Source organism: Vulpes lagopus, chromosome 1 (assembly GCF_018345385.1).
Source record: "Vulpes lagopus strain Blue_001 chromosome 1, ASM1834538v1, whole genome shotgun sequence".
Classification (NCBI taxonomy): domain Eukaryota; kingdom Metazoa; phylum Chordata; class Mammalia; order Carnivora; family Canidae; genus Vulpes; species Vulpes lagopus.
The window spans coordinates 173,636,140-173,645,067 of NC_054824.1; the positions used below are offsets into that span (position 1 = coordinate 173,636,140).

The 8,928-nt window shown below is 41.0% G+C and overlaps 1 protein-coding gene across 5 annotated transcripts in view; it reads right to left on the reverse strand.

Annotated features, from left to right (window-relative positions):
• The window catches only part of CENPF (centromere protein F), an 84,342-nt gene extending 75,707 nt beyond the window's left edge, over positions 1-8,635 (reverse strand). For 2 of the 5 annotated variants that reach the window (XM_041722897.1, XM_041722855.1), the window contains exon 1: positions 8,536-8,607. The gene's annotated coding sequence lies outside the window, so the exon portion shown is untranslated. Of the gene's footprint in view, positions 1-5,114; positions 5,209-8,535 lie in introns of those variants that run through there. The other 3 variants (XM_041722889.1, XM_041722872.1, XM_041722881.1) reach the window with 3 other exon arrangements.
• Positions 8,636-8,928: the final 293 nt, after the last annotated feature.

Consider the following 8,928-nt stretch of genomic DNA (forward strand, 5'->3'; position numbering starts at 1 on the left):
AAAAAATACCTGATGATATAATATTTTTAAATTGTCCCAGTTGATTTTCTGCAAAATATAACCCTGCATATGAAGGTCACATAGGTTTAGCTTGCTGAATTTCAAGGAGCAGTAAGGATGACAGCATGACCTAGGAGGGAAGGGTTTCAGGGCGGTGTGACTTTCAGCGCTAAAACCATGGGAGTCTCAGCCAAACCTACCTTAGTGGTCTCCCAACAGCTATTACATGAATTCAAACCCCTGTGTGTTTAGGTGAGGCCTGGTGGCATGGAGAGAAGGGAAATCATCAATACTGAGCCTCTAAGCTATAGTTTTAGAAAATATATCTTTATTTATCACAAAATAAATAGCACAGAATAATATATCACAAAATAAAGAGACAGCAACTTTTGTGGCTCCATTATCTATCACAGAATAAATAGACAACAATTTTTGTGCCCTCCTTATATTCCAATCCTCCCTTCTCAAACCAGAAAAGCCCTAGATAAATACCTTATGATGATTCCCTTTCACTTTCTCCCCAGGGGAGCCCTGACTTCTTCACCCTCCCTAATTCCGAATGCCTTCCACACTTCACAACCCTAAAACTACTACTACTTTTGAGAGTGAAGGCAATATTTGAACAGCATCTGAGGTCTGCCTGACTTTAACAGAATCCAGTTCCCTCAGTAGCCAGAAAAAAAAAAAAAAAAAAGCTGAGTACTGAACGCATTCATGCCTACTTCCTTGCTGGGTGCATAGTAAGTTTTCAATAAAAAATGTAGAATTTGTGAATGATAGATCCAAGGGCCCCTGTTCAAATACTGGAAACTCCTCAAACTCTACTCTCCCAGCTGTCTGGTGAAAGAAAGACATCAGGAGAAGAGGGAAGAGAAACAGCTGGAGAGTAACCACCTTGCTTTGCTTCATCTAAAAGCTCAGTGCATGAGGCAGAGTGCCAGCGAAGCACAAGCAAACGGAGTAAAAACTGTTCATTCCTGTCTCCTTTGCCTCCTAGAAGTTGCAGAAGGAGTAGCTGCTGAAGAGACCTAACTTTTTTCCCTCTTGTCTAGTATTGGCTAAGCAGATACTTGAGAGACAAAGTGTATCTAAAATTACCCTTATGGGGCACCTGAGTGGCTCAGTGGTTGAGCGTCTGCATTTGGCTCAGGTTGTGATCCCAGGGTCCTGGGATCGAGTCCCACATCAGACTCCCCACAGGGAGCCTGCTTCTTCCTCTGCCTGTGTCTCTGCCTGTCTCTCTCTCTCTCTGTCTCTGTGTCTCTCATGAATAAAGAAATAAAATCTTTAAATATAAATAAATAAATAACCCTTATATTTTCCCTTCCAGGAGAATTTACTTCTGAGATCTTAGAACCAGAAAAATGGGAACACTTGACTATTAAAAAAAACAAAAACAAAAACAGGTAACACTTTTCAGATTTGCATCTGGTTCTTTAATTACCAAGAGAAAGGGTATTATTTCATGAAAAAAAAATTTGACAGAATACGTATTCTGCATGACCCATTGACCTCAGCAACTGGAGAGTGTGATCCTTGTCGTCTGGATCCCTCTGCAGTGTGATAACAAGGAGATAGCCCAGTGCAGAGGTGTACGTGGCAGATGGAAGAACACGTCCAGGCCTCACCACTAGGGCTGTGAGACATTGGGCAAATTTCTCTCTTCACCCTTATCCACCTACTAGGGTTCTTATGAGAATTAAGTGAATCATCTGTGTAAAGCTCTTAGCAGCATGCCACATGGTGAGTTTTCAAAAGATAGCCATTGGTGCGGCACCTGGGTGGCTCAGAGGTTAAGCATCTGCCTTTGGCTCAGGTCATGATCTCAGGGTCCAGGGATTAAGCCCCTGGGTCAGGCTCCCTGCTCAGTGAGGAGTCTGCTTCTCCCTCTCTCTGGCCCTCCTCACCCCACTCATGTTCTCTCTCTCTCTCTCTCAAATAAACCAATAAAGTCTTTTTTAAAAAAAAGATAATTATTGACACCCACTATTCTGAATAGGTTGTCTCACCCAATCATGTTTAATTTCTACAGGAAGAATGAAGGTGATTTTTACACCCAATACTAAGTTTATAAGGTGTACTAACCACAAGGTTATCTGTGTATGGCTCTTAAGCCAGGAAATATAGTATTAAATTGAGTTGAGAGGCTTTTTATCTCCCAAGCCCATCTGAATGAAAGCATTTAAAAACCCAGAACACCCCAATTCTTTGGTTGAATTTGATAGACAATTTATGCTTGTGGATGGCTACACAGGATCAGAGCTCATGACTTCATTTGTGTCAGGGAAGGCTGTGCTGCAGAGGATGCATTTGATGGGAATCTTGAGGATGACTAGGAACACCCAAGGTGGTCTTCCTACTAAGACGAGCTAATCTAAAGAATTGCTTTAATCGGCTCCTAAGGTGCTAATGATCATGCAGACCTAAGGTAGTGTGATCTAACGACAAAGGTGAATCGCCTATGTCATTACCACTAAGAGGCATTACTTTAACAAAACTGGCAGATCTTCACTTTCCCAGTGTTCTCCTTGGTGCAAGAAACCGGGTGCTGGCTTACTAACCTGAGGCCATAAAGTACTATAACATGTTAGCTCATGCTGGGTGGCAACAGGTTTGTTTTTCATGATTATGTAATCTGAATTCCTTTTCCAAGAAAGGATTTGGAAATGAGCTATTAAATTGGATTGCCAGCGAACATAGAGTCTAAATGCACATATATGTGAACCACGACAAACTCAGATCCTGCTCAAACAGCCCTCTCACCCCATACAAATCTGTAAACTATAACTCAAGGATGACCCATGAGAAAGGTTGTCCAATAGCTAGCTGAGGTTTCCATAAGGCATTAAAATGCCTACTAAGGATTTTTAGGGAGGGCATTTGATCTGCTCGGTCTTAAATAGCAACCTAATCAGGCAGGCAGTCTGGGTACTTGGTACATGAGTACCCATATTAAATTTGCTTTAAAGACTAATACGGTGTTAAAATATCATGTAAAGAGTGACTTCTAGAATAGGTTCAAAGACTTTAGGTGCTAGTTGGGTATTTATTGACTACAATGTTATTTAGAAGAGCACTCACATTGTTCTTAACTTTCAGGACAAAGCTTAAAACCACAGCAAGTAACTGCTTGGGGTTTTGCATTCCACAGTCTTGGACTCACAGCAAGCTTCCTGTTCCCTCTTGGCTGGCAGACCCGAAGGCCAGACGATGAATGGTTTGATTCTTATAGCTAGAGAATCTGCTCTGGCTTTTGGCCCTTAAGGTTTTGGGTGCCAGACCAGGTGTTATTTATTTATTTTTTTTAAGTTCCTCCTAGAGATTTGGATTTCACTTGAAGATAATAGCAAGAAAACAGACTGAGTTAGGCATTTGGGCAAAGACCATATCTAATAAAGATCCACACATCTGTGTATATCCCAAAAAAAAGTGTTTCGGAATAACCAAGAACCAAACTTGGAAACTCTATTCATTCCCTGGGATCTTCATGGTAGGTTTCAGGAATTAAGAGAAAAAGAAGAAGAAGAAGAATACAAAATTCTTGGGCCAAATGTTTTTTTCTTCCTGGAGGAAATGGCTATTTTTTTTTTCAAGTAGTATGATAATTCTGTGCTTTCCTACAGAACTTGCATGTATAGCTGTGTGTTTATGATGCGCTGAATGTCAAATGCTAAGATTTCCTTTACTGTCTTCACTACTTAAAAGGTGAAGGGCACCAGGTCAGAAACTGTATTTCTGGCACCAGTATTAGAAACTGAAGGAGGGGGCAGCCCAGGTGGCTCAGCGGTTTAGCGCCACCTTCAGCCCGGGGCCTGATCTTGGAGACCCGGAATTGAGTCCCACGTCATGCTCCCTGGATGGAGGCTGCTTCTCCCTCTGCCTGCCTGTGTCTCTGCCTCTCTCTCTCTCTGTCTCTCTCTCTCTCTGTGTGTGTGTCATGAATAAATAAATAAAATCTTTAAGAAAAAAAAACTGAAGGAGGGAGATGAATTGTAACTCTGGAGTGTGTATGTGTGTGTGTATAACTATATAATTTATCTATATAGGTGACAGGAAACTCCAGAACTTGTTCTCATATGGAGTAGTTATGAGTCTGCTTTGAATTTTAAGTGGAAAGCAAAATAAGAGGATACTAGAACATTAGTTATTCAAATAGCAGGCCCAAATTAATTGCTTAGGGAAAACCATTAATCTTTTCTTCTCTGCCCCATTATTCCAGCAATTTTAAAGGTCTTATGGTCAATTTTAAAGGATCTGGAAGGAGTGGGGCTGGAGGTGAAGGGTTGAATTTTAACTTGGCTGAACGGGGGCCTAATTTCCTTGGCAGTTGAGAAACTCTTAATGAAGGCTTTCTGCCAGAAAGAAACAGCACAGGCCACTACTCAGTCACACTGCCTGTCCCTGACCCTTCTTCAGAGAAAAGGAGGCTTATATCCTTCTCCTGTGGGGCAGCCCCTCCCTTGGGTAGGACAGACAATGTTCCTCAGAGCCTATTCCCATCACATCACTGTCCTCATTCTGACCTTTGTACCCCTGTCAGATTCTGACTGGAATCTTGCCCCTCACTTCTCTTTACCTCAAACATTACCTCCTTGCAGGCCCACTCCAGGTCCTCCAAAAATACCCAACAACGGACCTCAAACCAATGGCACTCTCCATCTTGTAAGCCATCATTAAATTGCTGCAATTTTTACTGTTTCTGATAGAATCTCTGGGCTAGCTGGTCAACCAGAGACAAAGCCCTTCTCTTTTCTTTCCTAGCTATACTCTTTCTTTTCCTTAAAAAAAAAAAAAAAAGAAAAAAGAAAAGAAAAGAAAAGAAAAGAAAAGAAAAGAAAAAAAAAAGGAACTTTATGATCTCCCTGCCTGGTTTATCATTATTTACTGTACCCACAGAGAAAGAACATAATTGACTTTTCACTGCTTTTGTATGCAAGCATTATGTTATTTCAACTTCTCAATCCGCTGTACATCAAGCCCATATCTGGTTTTTGCAGAAGTTCTCTGATATTAGAACTTGAAAGCAGTCTTAAAGAATGAAAGCTATGTTTCCAACAAGGACATGAGGAACTGAGGAAGAAAATAGTATATAGAGGGTATGTTATGTTACTTACATTCCTCTAGTCTGGGGAACATATGCAGGGAAGTGACATGGAAAAGCTTTTCAGAAATATGGTCCAAAGACACTAGGGGAAACCCTTTGTTGACAAAAATGCCTTCAAGGCTTTCTATAACAAAAAGTAAAAATGGTTTTCTACTTAGGCCTCATTAAGCTTTTTAAACCGCCCTTTAAAACAATAGAGGTAGATACAGGGAATAGAGTTCCTATGAAAAAGAAGTATTTCTTTCTCATGAGTCTAGACTTCTCTAGCTAGGGAAGTCTAAAGGAAATTGAGTGCAGTCAACCTGCAACGGTGAGCAGAGATAATTGAAATGCACTGATAATTCAGAATCTCATTTCCACCTCATTAATTTCAACCTCTGTTCCCTTCTTTTGGTACCTCTAAAGAAAAGCAACGTAGACCAAATGGAAGATATTATCCTGTCCCTACTCCTGCCTTCCCCCACCCTCTGAGGTGCTCAGTTGGTTGGGTGGAAGATCATTATCACAAGGAGGAGGCAAACAAGTGGCCCACATGATTCACAATCCAGCTAGCCTTCTACACCGCACCCCCCTCCACCTTGTAACTGAGCAAAGACTGCAGGTGGGTGTCATTTACTTGATACTGGTGAGAATTAATATGAAAATCATTTCTGGTCTTGATATGTTTCCCATTTGCTAATACCCTAGATTTTGCCAAGTTTGGGAACCTTAGCATAATTATGGCTAAAGAAGTTAACTATTTGACTACAGTTAGTGAACTATGTATTTTTACCCTCCCTTCCATTCTTTGAGAAGGAGGGGTGGATTTTGCATTGTTTTCAGTAGAACAAGCTTATTAATTAATTACAGGAAAATGATTGAGGCTCTGTCTCTCCCACATATTTTCCCTGTCATCTTATAATGTGTATTCTTCCTCTTAGGGTATAAAGAGAAAGGTGTTTTTTATATTAAAAAAAAAAAGACACTATTTTCTTGCAAGGAAAATTTCAGGATTCTCAAATACTAAGTAACACATCTGGGTGCTAATCTGTGGAGCATCAGACATTAAGTATTTCCTAAATAATCACGCTTAAGTACAAAAGAAGAATACTTAGAGTCATAGGAAGCTATAGTGAAGAGAGAGAACAAAATCAAAACCAGCTTAGAATGTCCAGCAATGGGATTATTACTACCACTTATTGAGTTTACTTTTTGACAATGTTTGACGCTTAAGTATTATCTCTAATGGGCAAAATTTTTGACTGGAAAAATACAAGTAAGGGGGGATTTGTGGAAGCAATCAATTCCTTAGCCCAGAAATTCTAATGCATGTCAAAAGTGCCTCAGTCCAGCCTTGGGAATAGTAATGAGGAAAAAATTCTAGGCCCTTATCAAGGTACCTGGTATGAGGAAATGAAATGCATATGTTAATGGCATAGAAATAAAGATTGAAGAGTCAAATCCTAGCCAGGTATGGCGGTTGATTTTATGTGTCAACGTGGCGAGGCTATAGTACTATTTTTCAACAAAATACTAAGGCTAAGTGTTGCTGTGGAGATATTTTGTGTATGTGGTTAATATCTAAAATCAGTTGACTTTAAATAAAGGAGATGATTCTAGATAATGAGGGTGGACCTCATCCAGTCAGCTGAAAGGCTTTAAGAGCAAAACAGATTTCCCTGAGGAAAATAAGAAAAAAATTCTCCTGACTACAGCATCAGCTTCTGAGAGCTTCCAGCTTTCTGGGCTGACCTGCAGATTTCAGCTTTGTTACCCCAACAATGTATGTATGTATGTATGTATGTATGTATGTATGTATGTATGTATATGTGGGGGGGGGTATGTGTGTGTATCTATCTATCTACCATCTATCTTACTGGTTCATCTCTGGAGAACCTTGATACAGAGCATAATCAGAGAAGACTTGGGCAAGGAATATTTGAACTAAGGCTGATTGAGCAAGGAGCCAACTGTGTGGAAAGTAAAGGTTCATTATGTTCCTTGCAGGGGAAAGAGCATACCCAAGGCCCTGAGATAGGAAGGGGCCTGGCATAAATAAGCAAGTGAAAAGGAAATCAGGATGTCTTAGACACAATGAGCAAAAAGAAATGGCCCAATATGAGGCTGGAGAGGCTTGCAGAGGTCATCATGCAGGATTCTTAGTAAAATATTTGGACTTCTTTTTTCAAACTACTATAGGAGGCCATCCAAAGTTTTTAACCTAGAGAAAAATGGCTACCTCGTGGAGAAGGGAATGTAGGCAAACCCTTGGATTACTGTAGTGGTCCAGGTTGGAAATGATGATAGCTTGGCCTAGTGTGCTAGGAGAGGTGATGAGAAGACGTGGCCTGATTTAAGGTTATATGATAGCATGTGTGAAGAAGGTGGGAAGTTAGAACATAAGGATGCTCCTAGGTTTCCAACTGGTACAGTTGGGTAGATGGTAATGATACCAAATACAGTAGGGTAGACTGAAAGAGGAACAGGATTTTTTAAATGTGAATTAAGAATTTAGTTTTGGGAGCCCCTGGGTGACTCAGTTGGTTAAGGGTCTGCCTTCAGCTCAGGTCATGATCACTGTCAAATGTAGCTCCACAGTGGCGGGGGGGGGGGCACTGCTCAGCAGGAAGCCTGCTTCTCCCTCTCCCTCTGCCCTTCCCCACCAACTCGTGTTCTCACTTGCTCTGCTCTCTCTCTCAAATAAATTAATTAAAAATCTTTATTAAAAAAAAAAAGAAAAGAATATAGTCTGGGGGCACCTGCCTGGCTCAATTGGTAGAGCATGCAACTCTTGATCCCAGGGTCATAAGCTTGAGCCCTGTATTGGGTATAGAACTTACTTAAAAAAAGAAAAAAAGAGGGATGCCTGGGTTGCTCAGGGGTTGAGCATCTGCTTTCGGCTCAGGCTGGGATCCCAGGGTCTGGGGATTGAGTCCCATATATGGCCCCATGCAGGGAGCCTGCTTCTCCCTCTGCCTATGTCTCTGCCTCTCTGTGTCTCATGAATAAATAAATAAAATCTTAAAAATAATTAATTTTTAAATAAGAACTTAGTTTTTTCAGCATGCAACACACATTTGCGAATCATCATTCACACATGACATTTGAAGCCATGTGAATAGACATGATTAATCAAGGAGAGAAGGAGATTCATCAGGGACAGAGGACCCAGGACTGACACCTGAGAAACTCCAACATTTAGAGATGGGGGAGGAAGAGGTGGTTAGAGAAATGGGGAAGGTTGTGGGGAGAGTATACCAAGAGGGGTTACATTTCAAGCAAGAGGTAGTAGCCAACTGTGTGAAATGCTGCCGAGAAACCAAGGAAAACGAAGACAGAAAAATGAACATGGGATTTAGGGCCTGGCCTACCACTCTGAGCTCTGATGTCTGGTGTGTCTGCTTCTTTACTTCATGCAATTCACACACATTTATAACAGAGAGACCACTTACCGTGGCTCATTCCCAGGAGAGTACTGGACTTCCTAGGCATTGGTTTTCATAACTGGATGGACATGAGGGCCTGTCTGTTTGTCCTGAAGGAGGAGGAAGGAAAGAAGTTAGTACGTGAGCACCTGGGGATGAGGAGGGAAAAGAGAGATAGGGAACAGAGAGACAGGATGTTCTGCATTCCCCAGCCTGGCCTTCGATATGGTATCTGATCTACAGGAGACACCTTATATAAAAGATGGCTTGTTTTGAAGATTCAAGTATTCCAAATTCTAGGCTGAGAAACTTATTCTGTCTCTTGATACTGTTTTCTTCTCCTTCATTACATTTAGCACAGTTTGTAATGACAGATATATTTGGTATAATTTATCTAATATTTAGGTCTGCATTAGTGGT